The sequence below is a fragment of the Entelurus aequoreus genome, linkage group LG12, assembly GCF_033978785.1.
Source record: "Entelurus aequoreus isolate RoL-2023_Sb linkage group LG12, RoL_Eaeq_v1.1, whole genome shotgun sequence".
NCBI lineage: Eukaryota > Metazoa > Chordata > Actinopteri > Syngnathiformes > Syngnathidae > Entelurus > Entelurus aequoreus.
Genome location: NC_084742.1, coordinates 44,641,731 through 44,668,180, shown reverse-complemented (window position 1 = coordinate 44,668,180; position 26,450 = coordinate 44,641,731). Strand labels below are relative to the sequence as shown.

The window sequence follows — 26,450 nt, the reverse complement described above, 5'->3', positions numbered from 1 at the left end:
AAACATGGCATAACTCTTCTCAACTCCGCACTAAACTAAATTAGATTTCTTTGTAATTAATTCATGAACTGATGAGACAGTGTTTTAACTCAATGTTATTGATTTGCATGTCAGTGATGGTGCACCAAAATAGAAGCTAACACTTTTTACAAAAGGCTAAGGAGTCATTGAGCCATCGACAGAGCAAATGTGTGAATTAATTCCTATGGTTCGTGCATGCCAGCCAAGTGTGACATAATGCTATTCTGTGATAATCCTTGTTTGTGTGCGTTCTTAATTTTTAATCTCTGGTTGAAGTGAGAATGTGTGATCTTTTACCTGCATCACACTCGCACACACAGACACATTGAGTAAATGACTTAAAGGGGTCAATTTATGATTTATTTTCTGCATTTAAAACATTTCATTGTGGTCTACATAACATTTAATGGTGATTCTTTGGACAAAACTTTGCTTGGATTATGTTTTAAAGACCATCTTCAAACTGTTTTCTGACCGTCTCTTCAGGATGCACCATTTGGTCGTCTTCCCACCGTCAGCCATGTTGCAGTTTTACCGCTTCCATATCGAATCTACTGACAGATACACTACAGTTCAAAAGTTTGGGGTCACATTGAAATGTCCTTATTTTTGAAGGAAAAGCACTGTACTTTTCAATGGAGATAACTTTAAACTAGTCTTAACTTTAAAGAAATACACTCTATACATTGCTAATGTGGTAAATGACTATTCTAGCTGCAAATGTCTGGTTTTTGGTGCAATATCTACATAGGTGTATAGAGGCCCATTTCCAGCAACTATCACTCCAGTGTTCTAATGTTACAATGTGTTTGCTCATTGGCTCAGAAGGCTAATTGATGATTAGAAAACCCTTGTGCAATCATGTCCACACATCTGAAAACAGTTTAGCTCATTTCAGAAGCTACAAAACTGACCTTCCTTTGAGCAGATTGAGTTTCTGGAGCATCACATTTGTGGGGTCAATTAAATGCTCAAAATGGCCAGAAAAAAAGAACTTTCATCTGAAACTCGACAGTCTATTCTTGTTCTTAGAAATTAAGGATATTCTACAAAATTGTTTGGCTTTATTTTATCAAAAAACATTAAACATATGTTCCAACTCCTCCACTTGGGGCATTAAACATATGTTTCTTATTGCAAGTTTGTCCTTAAATAAAATAGTGAACGTACGAGACAGCTTGTCTTTTATTAGTAAGTAAGCAAACAAAGGCTCCTAATTAGTCTGCTGACATATGCAGTAACATATTGTGTCATTTGTCATTCTATTATTTTGTCAAAATTATTAAGGACAAGTGGTAGACAATGAATTATTAATCTACTTGTTCATTTACTGTTAATATCTGCTTACTTTCTCTTATAACAAGTTCTATCTACACTTCTGTTCAAATGTAATAATCACTTATTATTCTGTTGTTTGACACTTTACATTAGTTTTAGATGATACCACAAAATTGGATATGAATCCGATACCAAGTTGTTACAGGATCATACATTGGTCATATTCAAAGTCCTCATGTGTCTAGGGACATATTTCCTGAGTTTATAAACATAATATACATTTTTTTAAAACCAAAGAAGATGTTGTGATGCTAAAAAAATTTGATGTAATCATAGTAGTATCGACTAGATACGCTCCTGTACTTGGTATCATTACAGTGGATGTTAGGTGTAGATCCACCAATGCCGTTTGTTTACATTCAGGAACGGCGTTATGGGACGGTGTGGCGAAGTTGGTAGAGTGGCCGTGCCAGCAATCGGAGGGTTGCTGGTTACTGGGGTTCAATCCCCACCTTCTACCATCCTAGTCACGTCCGTTGTGTCCTTGGGCAAGACACTTCACCCTTGCTCCTGATGGCTGCTGGTTAGCGCCTTGCATGGCAGCTCCCGCCATCAGTGTGTGAATGTGTGTGTGAATGGGTGAATGTTGAAATACTGTCAAAGCGCTTTGAGTACCTTGAAGGTAGAAAAGCGCTATACAAGTATGACCCATTTATCATTTATCATTAGCGGTGACGCCGGGGAGATACGGTGTGTAGTGAAGCATGTTTAGCTATTCCTCGTCCTGCAGGGATGATATTTGTAAGAAACTTACTTTACCGGTACTTTTAGAGGCGGTATAGTACCGAATATGATTAATTAGTATCGCGGTACTATACTAATACCGGTATACCGTACAACCTACATTGTATTAGTCTTATTAGCAACAAATTGGCAGTTTCTTGTGCTCGCTGGTTAGACAGCATGTTGTCCTCTCTGGTTTGGTGGATGTGACCCTGAGGGGACATGCTGAGTCAAAACACACGCACAAAATTAAACAACCAAAAAAAGCAACCCAGTGAATGGCCGGGCCAGACCAAACAAGTCGATGTGCAGATCGTTTAACTGTTACAGTGTGCACCTATGACTCTGGGCGTCTTTTGGAGGGTCAGGCTTCGGTGACATTGGTACTTTGAGCAACTGTGGTGGTTGTAAGAGAGCAATGATGTGGAATCTTTGCTGTAAGATTGTGCAAGCAATTGACACCGCATCCCTGATTATAGCAATGAATGTTTCCTGGCATGCTGTGAGCAGCCAGCCTGTGTGGTTTGCTGTTCTTCTTTAGCCCAGCATGAGATACTGGAGGCTCTAATTCCTTTTACATGACATGACAGGGCTGCTTTTGCATTTTATCTATGCTGATAAAGCTGTAAGGCTCCGGCAGGGGGACTGAATGAGGAACATGAAGGCACCAGATGACTTTAGAATAGCTTATTTGTCTGAGTACTTGAGAACAGTTGGGACTGACCCAAAATAGATACTACTGTATTTGGATGCTTCCAACTTTCAGAGCAGTTAGAGGAAGTGCTGCCAATAAACACAAGAAGAAGAACTGAAAAGGTGTGGCATACTGTACTTATTAACCAAAACAGGATGTCACAGGAGGATTGATTATGGATTCATCTACAACAGCCACTTAACTTAATTGTGCTTCTGCTTTAAGATATACTCCACCTCTATTCCCTTTACTCCCCCTTCTTCCTGGAGTCATGTGACCAAACAGGAAACTGTGTTAACCCCTCACTCTATAGTGTAGAGCAAATCAACCCCCATGCACCCAAAAATGCATAAAGTACAACGCCAATGCTTCTTATTGGAAGAGACAGCGTCTGATAAGGAGAGAATATGGAAAGCGACAATGACAATGGTGTGATAACTTCTCCAGACTGTTTATCTCTCCTAATGCTGATTAATTGAAATTTGAATACAAATTCAGATAGAAGCGTAAGTTTTGTTTACATATATTTGCGACACTGTCACTGTTGCATATGCTTCCTGGTACACCATGTCCTCAATTGAAGTTCATATGTGATTCTAGCACAGTGTTTTTCAACCATTGTGTGCCGTGAGATACAGTCTGGTGTGCCGTGGGAGATGATCTAATTTCACCTAATTGGGTTAAAAATACTTTTTGCAAACCAGTAATTATAGTTTGCAAATTATGTGTTGTTGTTGAGTGTCGGTGCTGTCTAGAGCTTGGCAGAGTAACCGTGTAATATTCTTCTCTATCAGTAGGTGGCAGCCGGTAGCTAATTGGTTTGTAGATGTCGGAGGCAGTGTGCAGGTAAAAAGGTATCTAAGGCTTAAACCAAAAATAGACAAAAGGTGAGTGCCCCTAAGAAAAGGCATTGAAGGTTAGGGAAGGTTATGTAGAACGAAACTAAAACTGAACTTGCTGCAAAGTAAAAAAAAAAAAACAGAATGCTGGACGACAGCAAAGACTTACTGTGGAGCAAAGACGGCGTCCACAATGTGCATCCGAACATGGCATGACAATCAACAATGTCCCCACAAAGAGGGATGAAAACAACTGAAATATTCTTGATTGTTAAAACAAAGTAGATGTGAGAAACATCGCTCAAAGGAAGACATGAAACTGATACAGGAAAATACCAAAAAAAAGAGAAAAAGCCACCAAAATAGGAGCGCAAGACAAGAACTAAAACACTACACACAGGAAAAAAGCAAAAAACTAAAAATAAGTCACAGTGTGATGTGACAGGTCGTGGCAGTACACCTACTTTGAGACAAGAGCTATATTGATGCATGGTTGGTTATGGTTTAAAGTCATATCCAACAATTGCGACGACTTTTTGCTGTCAACTGAGTTTCGTTTTTTAATGATTTCTGCTGGTCGGGTGCCTCCGGATTTTTTTCAACGCAAAAAATGTGCCTTGGCTCAAAAAAGGTTGAAAAACACTGTTCTAGCACACAGGAAACAAAAATAGACCTGCCATATTGCTGCATCTTGTCCCGCACTCATATTTTCATTCCAGTTCTTGTTTGGACATGTCTGTCGTGTATTTACCTCTGTTCTGAGCGCTGGTCTTCTCACCTCTTCCTGATTAACACTAATCCAGCGTCGTCAGCTGCATGGCGCTGGTTGGTTCATTGTATGCTTGCTGTTTCGTTAGTCTATCTGGATCTTGCATGTGTTTTGCACTACCTTCTTACTTTTTTGTGATACACTCATGGTCGATTGCCCTGTCCATGCTGGTTTCAGCTGCTTTTCCCTAGTAAAAATACTTTCTACCTGCAATTGTGCACATTAAACCTACTGACTGGGCTTTCTTGGCACAGAGTGATCAATCTATATTTGAAGGAATATGACAACAGGAAGGGAATTTGCGTTGTTTGTCACATAAACGGAATGTGGGTTTTTTCTTTATCATTAAAAAAACAAACATTTTTACAAAATAAAACAAAAGAACTCAAATAAAAATTATATGGTTCTTAATTGCTCTTAATTAACCTGCTCAGTGGCCTTGTGGTTAGAGTGTGTGCCCTGAGATCGGTAGGTCATGAGTTCAAACCCCGGCCGAGTCATACCAAAGACTATAAAAATGGAACCCATTAACTCCCTGGTTGGCACTCAGCATCAAGGGTTGGAATTGGGGGTTAAATCACCAAAATGATTCCTGAGCGCAGCCACCGCTGCTGCTCACTGCTCCCCTCACCTCCCAAGGGGTGAACATGGGGATGGGTCAAGTGCAGAGGGTAATTTCACCACACATAGTGTGTGTGTTACTATAAGTGGTACTTTAATTTTCTAAACTTTAATTAGCCAGAACAATATCATTTTATAACATATGTCTTCTGCCAATAAAGTATATATTGTGTGGCTATTTATTTATTAACTTGGTTATTAGTGTGTTTTAGTACTAGGGCTGCAACAACTAATCGATTAAAATCGATCATAAAAATAGTTGGCGATTAATTTAGTCATCGATTCATTGGATCTATGCTATGCGCATGCGCAGAGGCTACTTTTTTTTTATATATATAAACCTTTATTTATAAACTGCAACATTTACAAACAGCTGAGAAACAATAATCATATAAGTATGGTGCCAGTATGCTGGTTTTTTTCAATAAAATACTGGAAAGGATAGAAATGTAGTTTGTCTGTTTTATCCGATTATTAATCGATTAATCGAAGTAATAATCAACAGATTAATCGATTATCAAATTAGTTGTTAGTTGCAGCCCTAATTAGTACTTTTTGAGCATGTTCAACAATACTGTTATAGCTTTAGACAAGACTTAGACATTAGACTTAGACTTATTCAAACTTTAATGATCCACAAGGGAAATTGTTCCATACAGTAGCTCAGTTGCAAAGTATGGAAAGGATAATGCACACAAGGGCACACAAAGAAGGTGAAAACAAAAGGTATAAAGTAGACAAAAAATGTACCAAAGTAGCAATATAAAATATAATATATGTCATCCATCCATCCATCCATTTTCTACCGCTTATCTCTTTTTTGGGGTCGCGGGGGGTGCTGGAGCCTATCTCAGCTGCATTCGGGCGGAAGGCGGGGTACACCCTGGACAAGTCGCCACCTCATCACAGGGCCAACACAGATAGACAGACAACATTCACACTCACATTCACACACTAGGGCCAATTTAGTGATGCCAATCAACCTATCCCCAGGTGCATGTCTTTGGAGGTGGGAGAAAGCCGGAGTACCCGGAGGAAACCCACGCAGTCACGGGGAGAACATGCAAACTCCACACAGAAAGATCCCGAGCCCGGGATTGAACCCAGGACTACTCAGAACCTTCGTATTGTGAGGCACATGCACTAACCCCTGTCCCACCGTGCGGTATAATATGTAAAAATTACATATTATATATACAGCATATAATATATACTAATATATTATATTATATTTGTATATACTATATACATTATATAACAAATCCCAATTACCATGTACAGTATTACAGTATATGTAACATTATTATTATATATTATATTATTATATTATATTATATTTTTATATACTATATACATTATATAACAAATCCCAGTATATGTAACAGCTGCAGCAAAAAAAAGGGCAGCATAAAATAGAGGGTAGATCCAGCAGAAAATATTCATTATAAACAAAGAGAGGTAGTTAACATAGAAGCAGTCAGATAATAGACCATTATCATCTTTTGCTGTATGTCGAGTGATTATACAGCTGGATGGAGTGCGGAATGAAGGACTTCTTGAATCGCACACTGTGGGAGCGAAGCTGAAGGAGCCTGTTGGAGTATGAGCTCCGCTGTCCCTCATGTGTCTGGTGGAGTGGGTGGGCAGGATTGTCCATGATGGCCAGCAGTTTCTCCAGTTTCTCCAGTGTCCTCCTGTCCCTCACTGACACAAACGCCTCCAGGTGCGTGCCGTTTGGCCGGCTTTCCGTATCAGTTTGTCAATCTGGTTTAAGTCCCTTTTGCTGGTGCTGCTCCCCCAACAAACCACTCCAAAGTACAGGGCACTGGCCACAACAGACTGATAAAAGATCTCCAACAGCTTGCTGCACACATTAAATAACCTGCTTCCCTTCTTGTATGCAGCTTTGCTGTTGTCCTTCTAGTCTAGTCTGCTGTTCAAGTGGACTACCAGGTACTTGTACTGCCACCTCCCGGCCCTGGATGTTGATGGGCTCCACAGGGGTCATTTTCTTCTTGAAGTCGATGACCAGCTCCTTGGTCTTGTCCACCTTAAGGAGCAGATGGTTCGCCTGAGACCACTCCACATTGTCAGCGATTAGTGTCCTGTACTCCAATTGTATTATAATAATGACAACTGTGATAATTTTGGTGATATGAATTGTTTTATATCGTTATGTCCTGAATAAGATACTTGCTGTGTTTTTTGTTATTTGCAGGCTATCTTAATTAGTTTCACTTTTTGTAGTCTGATCTTGCTGCACGGCCAAGACTATGCTAATTTACATACGTTGTATGAATTGTTGCATCTGCTTTAGTGTCACATAACCATGCAGTCTTTTTTTTAAACATAAGAATATTACATACATTGACATTCAGATTTTCTGTTTACGAACTTTGGTGGACACAGCTGTGTTACATAAAGTTGTGTTTCCACTTTTGTAATTTAGTGCTTTTATAAATCTACTGGCTAGAGTTACAGGGCATTGAACATGTGCTAATCACTTCCTATGACAGTCCTGATATTGTGGGTGTCTTAAGGGTCCAGTTGTCCAGTTCATTTTGTGCTTTCGCATTATCATTGCTTTTAAACAAAGTAAACATTTGCAGCTTTCTTTTAAAAGAAGAGAGTCTCGTGTTAGGCTGTGTCACATGGGACATCCTGTCTTTCAAGACACTGGCCACATGTCTCATTCTGCTCAAGAATTGTTTAACGCCACGCGGCCTACTTTTCCTACCATTTCCTGCTTGGCTCCGGCCATCACTTCCTCTATCTGGAGTCGCCTCCACCTCCCCTCACTCTATTCATCCACCCTTCCCCTCCATTCTCTCAAAGGTTGTTGTTGATGAAGCAGGCCAGCAGCCATCCTGAAGTCTATTTTTACTCTTCCTTACCAGCGAAAAAAGCCATTATGTCACCCATTTTCAACCCGCTCGACCCGTTTTAAGGGGAAGGATGCTTTTGTCCACACACCTCCTCCAGCGAATCGGTGTAAAAATGTTGGTTATCAGTAAAAAAACCAAGGTGATTCTTGTTGGTGACCATATTTAGACATCTTCACGCACACAATACACATATCTTTTTACCCTCTGGCATGTAACTCATGGCTGGTGGGGATTTCACATACAATTTACCATAATACCTGTATATGTACTATAACAACACCTTACAGTAGAGGTGTCAAACTCATTTTAGATCGGGGGCCACATGGAGAAAAATCTACTCCCAAGTGGGCCGGACTGGTAAAATCACGGCACGATAACTTAAAAATAAAGACAACGTCAGATTGTTGTCTTTCTTTAAAAATAGAACAAGCACAAATTTACACTTACTGTCTGCGGGGGCCGTTCTCCCAGGATGCAGACGGACCACTCCGGACGAAGCGTGCAGGTAGGAGTATGATTTATTGTCATAAAACTTCCAACATACCAAACGACACGAAACAAACAAAAGGAAAGCGTGCCGATCGCACGATAAGCTAAGGAACAAAACTTAGTCCAGGAATCAGGAGTCGAGAAACAGGAATAAACCCAATCGTAACTGTTGCATATAGCAAACAACGAAGCCAAACAGTGTGTGGCGAGCAACGTGAATAAATAGCTCTCTGATTAGTGCCCGGCAGCAGGTGAGCATCCCGGACACTAATCAGAGGCAGCTAATGTGGTAACCAAAACAAACCTAGGGGTGCACAAAACAGGAACTAAGTGAGTCCTAAACTAAACAGAACATGACTAAACAAAACATGATCTGGGCCACGGATCATGACACTTACATGTTGCGTTTAATAATTTATTTGTCGTTATTTATATTTTCTGAATAAATCGTGTGATAATGTTCATCAGTCAACTCATTGCTGTTAATTTTCAATCTATCAAGATAAAAAATTATATCAAAATCAAATTACAGGATGTTATTTATGTAGTTTGATCATTTTCCTTGACTGACTGACTAACATCATGTGGTTTATTTTGTACATATGTAGCATCATCTACGAAGATATAAATAATTGCTATTGTGACATCCAGTGGACACATTTAGAACAGCAGTTTCTTTCATTCAGAAATTTCAGGTTAATATTTATACTTGGCAAACTCATCCCGCGGGTCGGATAAAACCTGTTCGCGGGTCTGATCCGGCCCTCGGGCCATACGTTTGATACCCCTGCCTTACAGTGTGGGATAGGGCTGTAGTTGGCTATGTAAAGCCTATCGTAACAAAATGACTGAAAATTATCAGTTGCTTCTCTGCGCTGCTTTGGTGTGCACGTGCTGTGGGCGTGTACGTGTGGATGAAACAGCTGTGAGTGACAGCTATGAACGCCTGACTAATTCTTCAGCCCAGCGGGCAACTTTCAGTCAATGTGATTGTGAAAAATATAAATAACTAGAAAATTCCTGCGCTTCCGGCCGGATGCAACTGAGATAGGCTGCAGCACCCCCCGCGACCCCGAACGGGACAAGCGGTAGAAAATGGATGGATGGAATTCCCGCTGAAATTTTGATGGGCCTGCTATATAAGCCCTGGACCTCTTGCCGGGGGTCGCCGGTAGCTGCCGTCCTTATTAGATTGTGCTGAGTGTCTGAATCTGTGAGTTTTAGGTGTAACTGTACAAAATGAGCCACAGGGCTAGCGTAAAACTGTAGCATATTTACAAAAAAATGCTAACACTTAGCATCTGTGCTAACGATAGCATGATAACAGTCAGCATGTTTCATATACCAAGTTATACAACTCAAAAGTGTATGGCTGCGGAAATAGAAAAAAATGTGTAAAAATAGATGGGAAAGTTAGCAAGCCTAAGTTATTTGGCTGGCATGCTATCAAGTGCGGCCCTGCGATGAGGTGGCGACTTGTCCAGGGTGTACCCCGCCTTCCGCCCGATCGTAGCTGAGATAGGCTCCAGCGCCCCCCGTGACCCCGAAGGGAATAAGCGGTAGAAAATGGATGGATGGGCTATCAAGTGCATGCTAACAGATACCAAGTTATATGACTCTGGGCTAAACAGTAGCAAAAGTAACTCAAAAGGTTAGCATGCTAATGTTAGCATGCTAGCAAGCTAAAGTGAGCATGATAAAAGTTAGCTTGTGTCACATACCTAGTTATATGACTCTAAGGCAGGGGTCACCAACCTTTTTGAAACCAAGAGCTACTTCTTGGGTACTGATTAATGCGAAGGGCTACCAGTTTGATACACACTTAAATAAATTGCCAGAAATAGCCAATTTGCTCAATTTACCTTTAAGTCTATGTTATTGTTAATAATTAATTATATTTACACTTAATTGAACGGTTTAAAAGAGGAGAAAACACGAAAAAAAAAACAATTACATTTTGAAACATAGTTTATCTTCAATTCCGACTCTTTAAAATTCAAAATTCAACCGAAAAAAAGAAGAGAAAAACTAGCTAATTCGAATCTTTTTGAAAAAATTAAAAAGTAATTAGTAATTTTTCCTGATTAAGATTAATTTTAGAATTTTGATGACATGTTTTAAATAGGTTAAAATCCAATCTGCACTTTGTTAGAATATATAACAAATTGGACCAAGCTATATTTCTAACAAAGACAAATCATTATTTCTTCTAGATTTTCCAGAACAAAAATTTTAAAAGAAATTCAAAAGACTTTGAAATAAGATTTAAATTTGATTCTACAGATTTTCTAGATTTGCCAGAAGAATTGTTTTGAATTTTAATCATAATAAGTTTGAAGAAATATTTCACAAATATTCTTCGTCGAAAAAACAGAAGCTAAAATGAAGAATTAAATTAAAATGTATTTATTATTCTTTACAATAAAAAAAAAATAATTTACTTGAACATTGAATTAAATTGTCAGGAAAGAAGAGGAAGGAATTGAAAAGGTATATGTGTTTAAAAATCCTAAAATCATTTTTAAGGTTGTATTTTTTCTGTAAAATTGTCTTTCTGAAAGTTATAAGAAGCAAAGTACAAAAATTACTGAATTTATTTAAACAAGTGAAGACCAAGTCTTTAAAATATTTCCTTGGATTTTCAAATTCTATTTGAGTTTTGTCTCTCTTAGAATTAAAAATGTCGGGCAAAGCGAGACCAGCTTGCTAGTAAATAAATACAATTTAAAAAATAGAGGCAGCTCACTGGTAAGTGCTGCTATTTGAGCTATTTTTGGAACAGGCCAGCGGGCGACTCATCTGGTCCTTACGGGCGACCTGGTGCCCGCGGGCACCGCGTTGGTGACCCCTGCTCTAAGGTGTATGGCGGAAATAGAAAAACGAGTGTAAAAATAGATGACAAGGTGTCAGTTGGAAATATTTGCCATTACAAAGGTGCGTACCTATTCAATGGGCCCGCAGCGATTCTTTTTCGGAATAGCGTTGCCATTGTAACACGAAAAGTACCCCACTTGAAGTACTGCTCTTGCCCTTACCGAGACCTTTTCGACGGTATAACATATGTGGGGGTTCGTTGGGCGGTTCGTCTCGTATTAAGCGTAAGAGAAACGTGCGGAACAAGAATAATACAAGTTGAAGTATGAGCAATAATAATATGGGCTGCTTGCATTGCAGCAGGCCCATAACTAGTTCTTGTTTATTATCAATGTTTTTGCCAACAATTCACTGAAAGCAAGTAGCAGCTACAAAATGACCTGAGCAAATGTAAAGGTTATCCACATTTTTGTCTGCGCTTCCTGTTTTTCACAACTTTGTGCAGACGGTAGTACTGTAGATGTTTTTCCCTGTTTGCTCAATTCTGACAGCCCGAAACACTAAATCCTGCCAACTCACGGTCAGGTTTTTCCAGCTCAACCAAACTGTTGGTGAAAAAAGCTAGACTTGCTTCATCCACAGCCTAATGGGAGTGTAAAATGTTAGTGCTGACCCACTTTGTGTGTGTGTGTGTGTGTGTGTGTGTGTGTGTGTGTGTGTGTGTGTGTGTGTGTGTGTGTGTGTGTGTGTGTGTGTGTGTGTGTGTGTGTGTGTGTGTGTGTGTGTGTGTGTGTGTTTGTGTGTGTGTGTGTGTGTGTGTGTGTGGGTGTGTGTGTGTGTGTGTGTGTGTGTGTGTGTGTGTGTGTGTGTGTGTGTGTGTGTTAGATTAGGAGTGTATGCTTCTGTTTTTACAACCGTACGTGTCATTTGATCTGTTCACGCCTGCTACTACTACTACTAATACTACTACTGCTACTACTACATACCAAGAGAAATCTTACCTGGGCATTCCTACTCCTCTCAGCACACACACACAAAACTTATTTCATGCTGTCACATCTCATTCTCCTTCGACTTTGCACACAGATAGCATGTTTGCTTCCAAATTTAAAGTCCAGTCGTATAGCTTATCATTTTTTAATGAGGGTATAAGTTTTAGATGAAAGAGAACATAATTAGATGTACATATGTGAGTGGGGGACTTAAAACACAACACTTTAATCTGTGTCAGTTTAATATCCTAACAGAAGGTCTTTTTGGGGGATGATTCATCGCTGAGCTGTCAGGCTTGTTATGATCCTCCAGTGCAGGTTGACAAGCAGGAAGTAAGCTGCTCAACAAAACGGCTTTTATATTTGTTGGATTTATTTTAATACATTTTTTTAAAAATGTGTCGCCCTTTTGGATCTCCTGCGCATCAATTTTAATACATGCGTTCATGTTTGGGATTCCAAACTTTTTTCTCGAGGGTTGCAAACTGAAAAATCTAAGAACCATTTACAAATGATTAATTTTATAAAAATGCTATAACCAATAGATAAATTATATATATTTAAAGAAAAAAGCAGCAATGATTTTTTTTATGGGTCACAAAGCGTATTAATATTAGTTTTTAATAATAAATAATAAATACCGTATTTTTCGGAGTATAAGTCGCTCCGGAGTATAAGTCGCACCGGCCGAAAATGCATAATAAAGAAGGAAAAAAACATATATAAGTCGCACTGGAGTATAAGTCGCATTTTTGGGGGAAATTTATTTGATAAAACCCAACACCAAGAATAGACATTTGAAAGGCAATTTAAACTAAATAAAGAATAGTGAACAGGCTGAATAAGTGTACGTTATATGAGGCATAAATAACCAACTGAGAACGTGCCTGGTATGTTAACGTAACATATTATGGTAAGAGTCATTCAAATAACTATAACATATAGAACATGCTATATGTTTACCAAACAATCTGTCACTCCTAACCGATAATCTTATACGTCTAGTCTCTTACATGAATGAGATAAATAATATTATTTGATATTTTACGGTAATGTGTTAATAATTTCACACATAAGTCACTCCTGACTATAAGTCGCACCCCCGGCCAAACTATGAAAAAAAACTGCGACTTATAGTCCGAAAAATACGGTAAGCTTGGAACTTTTTTGTCTGTCACTCACTTTATTCTCAAATATTTGGACCTATTCCCCTAAAATTATGACTTTTTTCTTTTATTATGATAGCTTTATCCATCTAATATTTCAACTTTATTCTCATAAAATGACTTGTTTTGGGTTGCTTGTTCAAATATATTTTGTGAATGCGCTGCTGGTTCATAAAAATAAGCAGCGAGCCGTAAATGTGGATACCCCTGCACTAACTTGACATGCTTCTATCACTCGGCGGGCTTCTTATCAACACAGAAAACTGCACTCTCTTTGTTTGGGGGGGGAGGAAAACTGCCGAGTGTGCAAATATCTGGCAGCTATCTTTGACACCTGGCAGCACAAAGAAACCCGACCTAAAGTCAGCCACTCCGGAGGGTTGTTTTGGGAATCCTGCGCTTTCTTTCTGTCTCCCCCTCTGAAGCCTGTCTTCCGGACTTTTCCAACCCCCACCCCCTCTCTCGATACGCTGGCTAACCTCCTGCCTTCCTTCCCTTGGCGCAATCCCTCCCTCATGCTCTTTGAATCCACGCCAGCAGCCAAATCGATTTCAAGTAGGGAGTTTTAAACAAGCACGTTTGCGTGTTGGACAAAAGAAAAACACTTTTTGGAGTGTGTTTTTATCCCATCCATAGCTTTAGTTTTCTTGCGCAATTTCCAAGAAAACTCTTATAGTTTGGCATCTTTTTATGCTGCAGCCATCTTTTTTATTGCCTTCTAGTAGCACGTGGTAGCCACATGCTGATAGCAGTCTGTCTGGCTGTGAGGATGTCTCCTAATACTTTGCTGCTACCTTCTGAAAGGGTTTTGTGTGTATCTCTCACACGCACACACACACCCGCTCAGAATGTAATCCTTATTAGCTGCACTGAATTTACATTAACACACACACACACACTCTTCACTGCGGCTTTTTAATCTCCATGTGTGTAACAGATACTGCTGGTGAAGAGTTTCCACCTTCAAAAAAAAAAGGTGGATTTGGTTAATGTGACACACACCGAGCATGTAGTGCCTGTTTACTGTGTGAGTGTGTGTGAGTGTGTGTGTGTTCTTGTATTTCTACCATTCTTGAGACATCAACAAGGAAAACTACCTTCCATATGAGGACCGGTGAACAAGTTACGACCGAAATCATGGTCCCAATACGGAAAAACCATTGCATCTAATAGAGAATGTCTCATTTGCACCCCTGCTGGTGAAATCCATCAAAATTAGGGTGGTCCCAAAAAGGAAGGATTTTTCAAATTGACTGTGTGACGGTTTTAAAAGTGCTCCCCCTCTGGCCAACATATGTAATAACAAGTGTATGTAAGAAATTGAAATGCGCCCCCTTTGGCCAAAACTTTTTTTTTTTTAAATAAAAAAATATGTATATAGAGACATACTGTAATAACTTGAAGTAAATAATGAGGATTAAAAAACAATTACAGTATTTTTCGGAGTATAAGTCGCTCTGGAGTATAAGTCGCACCGGCCGAAAATGCATAATAAAGAAGGAAAAAAACATATATACATCGCACTGGAGTATAAGTCTCATTTTTTGGGGAAATTTATTTGATAAAACCCAACACCAAGAATAGACATTTGAAAGGCAATTTAAAATAAATAAAGAATAGTGAACAACAGGCTGAATAAGTGTACGTTATATGACGCATAAATAACCAACTGAGAACGTGCCCGGTATGTTAACGTAACATGTTATGGTAAGAGTCATTCAAATAACTATAACATATAGAACATGCTATACGTTTACCAAACAATCTGTCACTCCTAATCGCTAAATCCCATGAAATCTTATACGTCTAGTCTCTTACGTGAATGAGCTAAATAATATCATTTGATATTTTACGCTAATTTGTTAATAATTTCACACATAAGTCGCTCCTGAGTATAAATCGCACCCCCGGCCAAACTATGAAAAAACTGCGACAAACGATAAAAAAAAAACTAAAAGCAGTCTTTTTCTCACAGTGTCGATTTTTTTCTTATAAAATTGGGAACAACTTCTCATATTATTTCTGTTTCTGTAATATTGCAATATTTTCTCGTGCAATTATTACTTTTTTTATGTAAAATTATTTATTTTTAATGCAAAAGAGTGACACTTGTCCTATACAATACGACTTGTATCACAATATTGCCAATTTTTTTGTTGTTCTTGTAAAATAGTGACATTTTTGGTGTAAAATTCTGATTATTATTATAATGTTGCCAACATTTTAAAGTTTTCTTATAAAATTGTGACTTTTGTCGAGTAAAATTACGACTCTTTTCATAAAAATTGCCAAAATGTTCTTGTGAAATTGCGACTGTTATTGAGTAAAATTCCAACTTTTGTAGTATTGCACAAATGTTCAGTTTTTCTTGTAAAATTTTGACTGCCGTTGAGTAAAATTACGACTTTTATTATAATACTGCCAAAATTCGAAGTTTTTGTTGTGAAATTGTGACCTTTTTCTTGTGAAATTCCAACTCATTTTTCACAACAAGCTTTTTTATATTTGCATAGTATGTATATAATATTAACGTTGTAAATACAAATCTTTATATATCTAGAAAGGGTGGTCCGAAAGAGGTAGGCATTTTTCGGAGGTCTCAAGAAGGTAACAAATACAAGAATGTGTGTGTGTGTGTGTGTGTGTGTGTGTGTGTGTGTGTGTGTGTGTGTGTGTGTGTGTGTGTGTGTGTGTGTGTGTGTGTGTGTGAGTGTGTGTGTGTGTGTGTGTGTGTGTGTGTGTGTGTGTGTGTGTGTGTGTGTGTGTGTGTGTGTGTGTGTGTGTGTGTGTGTGTGTGTGTGTGTGTGTGTGTGTGTGTGCGTGTGGTAGGGCACTGGGCAGGTGCAGAGACAGCTGGTGTGGGCAACTCGGACCAAGAGCAAGATTCCTGGAGAAGCATTTGAAAATAGGGAGGCCGCTGAGCATGGGAAGAGGGGAAAAAAAACATTTTGAGTTCTTGTTACCAATCGTGCCACCTATCACACACACATACGCACACACCCTCGTAGATGATACACTAAGCCAGTACATGTACACGTACATGTATACCAACCTCAGCCATGTTCACTTGTGATGAAAAAGAGGAACATGGAATGAAAGGATAAGACATTCATAAATAGAGCCAAATATTCTGTTAATTTAAATTACATTGTGTTATGATTGACCGCACGGTGGCCTTGTGGTTAGCGTGTTGTCCTCAGTCATGGGGTTTTTGGTTTGAATCTCCGTTTGGTTGCCTCTGTGTGGAATTTTCAAGTTACCCTGGTACAGAGGTGGGTAGAGTAGACAGAAATTGTACTCAAGTAAGAGTACTGTTACTTTAGAGATGTATTACTCAAGTAAAAGTAAGGAGTAGTCACCCAAATATTTACTTGAGTAAAAGTAGAAAGCATGTTGTGAAAAAACTACTCAAGTACTGAGTAACCTGTTCTTTAATGATGACGGCAACAAATAATGCATAAAAACATAAAAATAGCAATGAGCAAATTCAGAGCCAGGAATATCTCTAAGCAACTAAAACAATAATATATATTAAATAATAATACATTAGCATAAAAAAAATTAAGGCAAATTGAGCCACAATAACTTAACAGCACCATAGGCTCAGTAGGCAGAGATTACAAAGGAAAATAACAAGTTAGCCTTTACGCAAACCATAAACTGATAGGTGTGGACTGCACCTGGGAACACACTGATTGGTGTTTCTATGCATGCATGCGTGCGTGCCTGTAAATGTGTGTCTCTGTCTGTCTGTCTATGAGGCTGCAGTGCGTTTTGTCCCCACACAATGTACATTTGACAGTGATTCATAGCAGGGAAGCTAACATCAGCCTACGGTTACAGCCAAAATATCTACTAATGTTACTTACCGCGATGTGCTTCCTCAAATTTGACGTTGAGTTCATGTAAGCTTAAACTTGTTATTTGCCGCTGAAACTTTATGTTCAGTTAATCATGTGACCGCCTGGCTCTGTTTGATTGGTGAAACGGAGTGAAACATCACCAGTGACTGCATTTGATTGATGAAACACAGGCATGCGATAGATCCTACTTTGAAGTTCTGTCTGACAAACCAAAACAAAAAAAGCGTGCATTAACAGATCGATAAAAATCCATAGTGAGTAGCGAGCTGAATGTAGATTAATGGAGCGGAGTAGAAGTAGCGTTTCTTCTCTATAAATATACTCAAGTAAAAGTAAAAGTATGTTGCATTAAAACTACTCTTAGAAGTACAATTTGTTCCAAAAGTTACTCAAGTAGATGTAACGAAGTAAATGTAGCGCGTTACTACCCACCTCTGCCCTGGTACAGGGGTCGGCAACCCAACATTTTTAAAGAGCCATATTGGACCAAAAAAAAATCTGTCTGGAGCCGCAAAAAATTAAAAGCCTTATATCAATCAATCAATCAATATAAGTGTTATAATGAAGGCAACACATGGTGTAAGTGTCTATATTGGCTATATTAGCCTACTATCAAAGGCTGACGCAAATCTTCGTTGACAGAAATGTTGTATTTTAATTTTTATTCTACACATTTTTACAACATTGGAAATCATTAGTAAAATGGAGCCTTCTCACAGGATGAGATAACTTCTGGAAATGACTGGCTCAGAATGGTCAAAGGTATAGATGTCTGTGTCCAAGTTTAAGGAAACGACAGGCTGTCTTCTTCTAATATATTTATTACAATCTTTGCAAGCTGGGTAACGTTTGCTGTGGTCTGGAACAACATGGCACACAAACAACTATGAGAATTGCAGCCAATATTACATACAGATAATGTGTCATGAGACATGCAAATATAGATTAAATACACAGAGGAAATAAGTGAAGGAAATTAAATGAGCTCAAATATACCTACAAACAAGGCATATTGATGCAATATGTACATACAGCTAGCCTAAATAGCATGTTAGCATCGATTAGCTTGCAGTCATGGATTGACCAAATATGCCTGATAAGCACTCCATTAAATCAATAAAATCAACAAAGCTCCCCTTTGTGCATTCACGTACAGCATAAAACGTTTGATGGACAAAATGAGACAAAGAAGGAGTGGCATAGAACAAGTCTTTCTGTGGCAGCATCGGAGAAAGTTGTACATGTAAACAAACTACGATGAGTTCAAGGATCGCTGAAATTAGTAGGACAAAGCGGTGTTTGCCAAATAGTTTCATCAGTGAAGCATGTATAACACAAACAGTGGGATTTCTAACAATTAGGAAGGTTTGTGTCATGTTTGTTCTCCTACAGAAAATATATTAAAACAAATTTCTTCATCTTTTTCCATTTTCACACATCTCTGAAAGAGGTCCAGGGAGCCAATAGGGCGGCTCTAGAGCCACGGGTTGCTGACCCCCGCCCTAGTGTGTGGGTTTTCTCCGTGTACTCGGGCTTCCGCCCACATCCAAAAATCGTACATTTCAGGTTAATGAGAGACTTTAAATTGTCCATAGGTGTGAATGTTTGTTTGTCTATATGAAGTCAGCTGGGGTAGGCTCCAGCTCACTTGTGATCCTAACAGGGTGATTTATCTTCAACATGCATACAGTTACAATACCAGGAAATGGGTGAATGCAATATGATTCCATGTTATAATTCGGTATAGCTCGGTTGGTAGAGTGGCCGTGCCAGCAACTTCAGGGTTCCAGGTTCGATCCCCGCTTCCGCCATCCTAGTCGCTGCTGTTGTGTCCTTGGGCAAGACACTTTACCTACCTGCTCCCAGTGCCACCCACACTGGTTTAAATGTAACTTAGTGTGAGATGTCTCTGTCTCGGGTTCCTCTTGGACCACCAGGGAAGGCACAACACTCTCGGATGTGGTTTTACAATTGTTTTAATTATTTTCTCACACAAGTCTCTCCCGGCTTTTCAGCCTTTGCTGCGGCGTTTTACAATTGTTTTACTTCTTTTCTCACACCAGTCTCTCTTGGCTTTTCAGCTCTTCTTCCGCACAATGTCTCTCCTTTGGCTTTTCAGCCCTCTCCTCCTGTACCCGCTCCTGCTTTCCAGCTCCGCTCCCCTCATGGTCTCTGATGCTGCTAATAAAGGGACAGGTGATTAGATAACTCGTTCCAGCTGAGCCATCCACTCACCTGTCTGCTGCTTCATGGCCGGCCCCCGCACACACCCCGCCCGCAGGGAACGCGCGAACCACGCCCCTCTCCACATGCCTCCACGGCCAAATTTAGGCCGGGCAGCCGTCCGGCCGCGCCCACTACCCCTACCCCCCCCCCCCCACCGCGGGGCGAAAGAGGAAGTCCGCCACGGCCATCTGCGTGCCCGGCCTGTGGACCACCCGGAAGTTGTAGGGCTGTAATGCCAGATACCAGCGGGTGATCCGCGCGTTGGCGTCCTTCATGCGGTGGAGCCACTGGAGCGGTTTGTGGTCTGAGCAGAGACTGAAGGCACGCCCCAACAGGTAGTAGCGGAGGGCCCCGACCGCCCACCGGATGGCAAGGCACTCCCTCTCCACCGTGCTGTACCTTGTCTCCCGGTCCGAGAGTTTCCGGCTGATGTACAGCACGGGGCGGTCGACGCCCCCCACCTGCTGAGACAGCACCGCCCCCAGTCCCCGGCCCGACGCGTCCGCCTGCAGACAGAAAGGGATGTCAAAATTAGGCATGTGCAGCACCGGCTCCTCGCAGAGTGCTGTTTTTACCTTCTCAAACCCCCGCTGGCACTGCTCCGTCCACTGGACCAGTTCTGGAGCACCCTTTCGGGTGAGGTCAGTCAGCGGGCCGGTCCAGTCCGTGAACCGGGGAATGAACCGGCGGTAATAGCCCGCCAGTCCCAAAAACTGCCTCACCTCTTTTTTTGTCTTGGGGGGTGGACAGGCCGCGATCGCCGCCGTTTTGTCCACTTGCGGCCGCACCTGTCCCCCTCCCAAGTGGTACCCCAGATACTGTACCTCCCGCCGGCCAACCCCGCACTTTGCCGGGTTGGCGGTGAGCCCCGCCCGCCTCAGGGACTCGAGCACCGCCCCCACCCATCGCATGTGTTGTTCCCAGCTGCTACTCTGGATGATGACATCATCCAGGTAGGCAGCCGCGTATGCAGCGTGGGGTCGTAGCACGCGGTCCATGAGACGCTGGAACGTGGCGGGCGCACCGAACAAGCCAAACGGAAGTGTCACAAATTGGTACAAACCGTCCGGAGTTGAAAAGGCCGTTTTTTCTCGGGATTCTGGTGACAAGGGAATCTGCCAGTAGCCCTTGGTCAAATCCAGTGTCGTGAAAAAATTAGCAGTGCCCAGCCGATCCAGGAGCTCGTCGACCCGAGGCATTGGGTACGCGTCAAACCATGATTGTGCATTCACCCTGCGGTAATCCACACAGAACCGCACAGTCCCATCCTTCTTCCCAACCAGAACAATTGGACTGCACCACGCGCTGTGGGATTCTTCTATCACCCCCAACTCAAGCATGGTTTTTAATTCCTCCCGAACTATTTTGCGCATGTGTTCGGGAAGCCGATATGGCCGAGACCGCACCGTAACCTCCGGGCTGGTCTCAATATGATGGCGGAAGAGACTCGTGCGACCGGGCCGCGAGGAGAACACATCAGAGTAGCGCCGCTGTAACTCAGCAACCTCCGCTCTCTGCGCCAATGTGAGCTGGTCATCACAGGACAGCTGAGGGGCCGGGCCAGAGCGCGGGATCTCCGGCCCCAACTCCTCCTCTTCCCTCACCACTGTCACCATGGAAACAGGCTCCGCCTCCTTCCATGCCTTCAGCAGGTTCAGATGGTAGATCTGAGTGTCTCCACGTCGGTCCGAGCGCCGAACCTCATAATCGACATCACCCACTTGCCGTGCGACCTCAAAGGGCCCCTGCCACTTTGCAAGTAATTTGGAGCTTGAGGTTGGAAGCAATACAAGCACTTTTTCTCCCGGTGTGAATTTGCGTAGTTGGGTCCCCCTGTTATACGTGCGCCGCTGACGCTCTTGGGCACGGAGCAAATTCTCACGTGACAAGTGCCCCACCTTGTGGAGTTTTGCTCGCATGTCCATGACGTACTGAATTTCATTTTTGCTGGAGCTTGGACCCTCCTCCCAGCTTTCTTTAATGACGTCCAGCACTCCGCGAGGCCTCCGGCCGTACAATAACTCGAAAGGTGCAAAACCAACTGAGGCCTGAGGTTCCTCCCACATCGCAAACATTAAGGGGTCCAACCATTTATCCCAATTCTGTTTGTCCTCGTGCATAAATTTACGGATCATGGTTTTCAGCGTTTTGTTTAATCTCTCCATCAGCCCATCCGTTTGTGGATGGTACACGCTGGTGCGGATCGCTTTAATTCCCAGTAACCCGTAAAGTTCCTTTATCGTGCGTGACATAAAGGACGTGCCCTGGTCAGTCAGAATCTCTTTCGGGATTCCAACTCGGGAGATGACCTGAAACAGTGCTTGCGCAACACTCTTGGCAGAGATAGAGCGCAAGGGCACTGCTTCGGGATAGCGCATTGCGTAATCCACCAGGACTAACACAAAGCGGTATCCCCGTGTGCTCGGGTGAAATGGTCCGATGAGGTCCATCCCAATTCTCTCGAACGGGACCTCCATGAGCGGTAATGGGCGCAAGGGCGCCTTTGGGGTGGCCGCCGGGTTCACCAGCTGGCAGTCCGGGCAGGCCGCGCACCAACGGCGCACGTCTGCCCGGAGGCCTGGCCAATAGAATCGGACCATGACCCGATTGAGTGTTTTCGCATACCCTAAGTGGCCAGCCATAGGATTAAAATGCACCGCCTGAAAAACCATTTCCCGGCGGCGTTTTGGCACCAACAACTGGGTGTGTTCCTCCCCGGTTTGCGTGTCACGGCCCACTCGGTATAATCTATCCCGAATAATTGAAAAATGGGGTATACCCTCGCTTTCCCCGGGCGCACCAGCTGACCGTCAATATAATCCACCTGGTCCCAGGCCTCGTGCAAGGTTTCATCACGGGACTGCTCGAGGGGAAAATCCTCAGTAGGTTGCCACCGGGGGGCCGGGGGGGGCTCCCGCGAAGCCCCCACCGGTTCCCGCTCGGCAGTACCGGATGAAGCCGCGTCGCCGCTGAGAACTGCGCGGATACTCCCCTCTCCTACTGTCCGTGAACGCACCCCCACGCATTGTGTCACCAAATGGTTGAATCCCGGCCAATTCGTCCCTAGAATTACGGGGTGCGTAAGGTGCGTGCTTACGGCAACCTTGACATTATGCTTTTGATTATTATATAAAATTTCCACTGGCACCATAGGGTACTCGTGCACATCCCCATGAATACACCTCATTTTCCCCCGTGTCGCCTGCCTCAACGCCCCGGGTCGAACCAGGTTTTGGTGGATCATGGTCTGTTTGCAGCCCGAATCCACCATCGCCCGATATGTACCCCCTTGTACCCTTACCGGGACACAGTACGTCTCCCCTCGATCGGGGGCGGGTGCTGGAGGCCCGACAACCCGCATCACCTGCCCCACCTCCATTATGGAGCACTCCCGGCGCACGTGCCCGGGCCGTCCGCACCTCCAGCACACCGGCCCTGGTGTTTGAGGTGCCATCTGCGAGGGAAGCCCTTTCTCCGCAGCGCCGGTACCCTGGAATTCACCAATCGGAAAGATATTATACCCCCGTGTGTCCCCCCTTGTGTGTCTCTGGGTGCGTGTGGGTGTGTGTTCTTTTTGCATGCCCGCTTGGGGAACCTGTTCGCGGGCCCACCCCATCACCCCGCCGGGCGTGGTCGCCGCTCCAGAGACGCCCACCCCCCCCCCCCTCCCCCCCATAGCGGGGCGAGTCGCCGGCGGGGTGATGGGGTGGGCCCGCGAACAGGTTCCCCAAGCGGGCATGCAAAAAGAACACACACCCACACGCACCCAGAGACACACAAGGGGGGACACACGGGGGTATAATATCTTTCCGATTGGTGAATTCCAGGGTACCGGCGCTGCGGAGAAAGGGCTTCCCTCGCAGATGGCACCTCAAACACCAGGGCCGGTGTGCTGGAGGTGCGGACGGCCCGGGCACTTGCGCCGGGAGTGCTCCATAACGCCGGGCGTGGTCGCCGCTCCAGAGACGCCCCCCCCCATAGCGGGGCGAGTCGCCGGCGGGGTGATGGGGTGGGCCCCTCGGCCGTCTTGGTTTCCGCCTCCCGCTGGACCGCCAGGTGTTCCTCCGTCAATTTCACCGCTGCTTTGACGTCCGGGGGGCTGTGGTACCTGACCCACGCGGAGGTCCTGGCCGGGATGGCCTCCACGAACCGCTCCAGGACGATGGCCTCCAGCATTTTTTGATCCAACCCGTTAGGCTGGAGCCAACGGGTTGCTGCGTCTCTCAGTTGGAACGCCAGCACGAATGGCCGGTCCCCTGGTCCCAACTTCATGGCCCGGAACTTTCGCCGATGGTCTTCGGGGCTGCTGCCGACCCGGTCCAGTATGGCGTGGCGCAAGTTTGAATACTGCATGCGAGCGGCCGCCGGGAGACTCAACGCCGCCCGCTGCGCCTCCCCCACCAGGAGCGGCAGCAGCTTCGCGCCCCATTCCTCCTCCGGCCACTTGCATGATGTCGCCGTGGCCTCGAAGACATCGAGGAATGTCTGGGGGTCCTCCCCCTCCACCATGCGCTTCATGGAGGACATCCCTCCCGCCGCCTCTGCTCTGTCCATTAGCGCCTGCAGCACCTGTGTCTGCTGCCGGCTTGCCGTCAACACTTCGGCCAGCACTTGGCCCAGTGCCTCCAGCGGGGATGTTGTCGACATACCTTCTGTGGTCCGCCTTGTTGGGTGCCACTGTGAGATGTCTCTGTCTCGGGTTCCTCTTGGACCACCAGGGAAGGCACAACACTCTCGGATGTGGTTTTACAATTGTTTTAATTATTTTCTCACACAAGTCTCTCCAGGCTTTTCAGCCCTTGCTGCGGCTTTTTACAATTGTTTTACTTCTTTTCTCACACCAGTCTCTCTTGGCTTTTCAGCTCTTCTTTCGCACAATGTCTCTCCTTTGGCTTTTCAGCCCTCTCCTCCTGTACCCGCTCCTGCTTTCCAGCTCCGCTCCCCTCCCCTCATGGTCTCTGACGCTGCTAATAAAGGAACAGGTGATTAGATAACTCGTTCCAGCTGAGCCATCCACTCACCTGTCTGCTGCTTCATGGCCGGCCCCCGCACACACCCCGCCCGCAGGGAACGCGCGAACCACGCCCCTCTCCACACTTAGTTATTGGGTTTCTCTATGTAAAGCGCTTTGAGTCACTAGAGAAAAAGCGCTATATAAATATAATTCACTTCACTTCACTTCATGAACACATGGATTTTGAGGTAGGGCATGTAAAATGTCACTTAATAAATGACAGGACGCTTCATATCAAAACAATGTATCAGATTCCGCGCCTTGTGCTGCTCTGTCATAGATAAGTATATACAGACATGCAGCATGGTGATAAGTATATACAGACATGCAGTATCGTGATAAGTATATACAGACATGCAGTATTGTGATAAGTATATACAGACATGCAGTATTGTGATGAGTATATACAGACATGCAGTATTGTGATAAGTATATACAGACATGCAGTATCGTGATAAGTATATACAGACATGCAGTATCGTGGTAAGTATATACAGACATGCAGTATTGTGATAAGTATATACAGATATGCAGTATTGTGATAAGTATATACAGACATGCAGTATGGTGATAAGTATATACAGATATGCAGTATTGTGATAAGTATATACAGACATGCAGTATAGTGATAAGTATATACAGAAATGCAGTATGGTGATAAGTATATACAGACATGCAGTATTGTGATAAGTATTTACAGACATGCAGTATTGTGATAAGTATATACAGACATGCAGTATGGTGATAAGTATATACAGACATGCAGTATTGTGATAAGTATGTACAGACATGCAGTATGGTGATAAGTATATACAGACATGCAGTATGGTGATAAGTATATACAGATATGCAGTATCATAATAAGTATATACAGACATGCAGTATCACTATAAGTATATACAGACATGCAGTATCATGCTAGGATTGTACGCAGAAGCTCCGGAATTGGATCTCGGCCAGACATACCAGGAAGATATGTAATTGTAAATGTGTTTTTTGCACTAACAAAAAAAGAAATTGAAAAATGTATCTCCATGAATTTGTTTAATTACACAACATGCACCAAATGTAATTCAAGTTTGATTGAAAAACATTAAAAAACCAGTATAAAAACCTTTTCACATAAATCAAAAAAAGTGGCTTTTTTTTTGTAGGGAGGGTGGGATTAGGGACTCAAAATCAAACACTGCCCCGATTTAACTGGCCAATTGTATAAGACTGTGTAGTATGTGTTTTTATATCTAATGTTATGTCACTAACATACTACCTGTAAAATCCGGATAAAATAATGTCTCATCGGACTTTTCGAAAACATTGCCAATTATTATTCAAGCGAAATGAAACTATGTATTCTCTTTCTAAACACATGATTCTGTAGAGCAGTGGTCCCCAATCACAGGTCCGTGGACCGGTACCGGTCCGTGGCGCATTTGGCCGCAGAGAAACATTAAATCATTTATAAACGACTGCATTTTCTCCAACTTAACTTTCGCCTGTCCCACTAGACACGCCAATAAGCTTGTTTATAGATGTACAATATAACACCCCTCATAGTAAGTTGTCATTTGTTATATTTGTTATAGCTTTGTGACATGATACAATGCACATTAATGAACATATAGAATAGAATTGTGACAGATTGTAGCCAAAGGCTATTTCCATCTGCATCTTATTGCAAAAAAAAACAAACCCAGGGTTCCCACTAATTCAGCGTTATAGTGACTTGTATTTTTCATGCACTTATTTTTGCTGTATTTATCTGGCACAAGTGGAAAGCCAGTCCCTGAAAATAATGCCTAACTTAAACCGGTCCGTGGTGCAAAAAAGGTTGGCGACCCCTGCTGTAGAGCGCCTGGATATGTCATCTTGCTCCATTCTCTTTGTTTGTCCATACTCTCCCTTTGTGGAAACACGTCGCCCTCTAGTGGTCAAGTAGCTCATTGCAAGAAGAAAAGGAGGATTCAGAATACAAATGACTCAATTGATAACTTACTTT

At 42.9% G+C, this 26,450-nt stretch overlaps 1 protein-coding gene across 1 annotated transcript in view; it reads left to right on the top strand.

Moving 5' to 3' along the window:
* ppp1r14bb (protein phosphatase 1, regulatory (inhibitor) subunit 14Bb) overlaps nucleotides 1-26,450 on the top strand; it is a 53,801-nt gene that overhangs the window by 19,434 nt on the left and 7,917 nt on the right. The window lies entirely within an intron of this gene.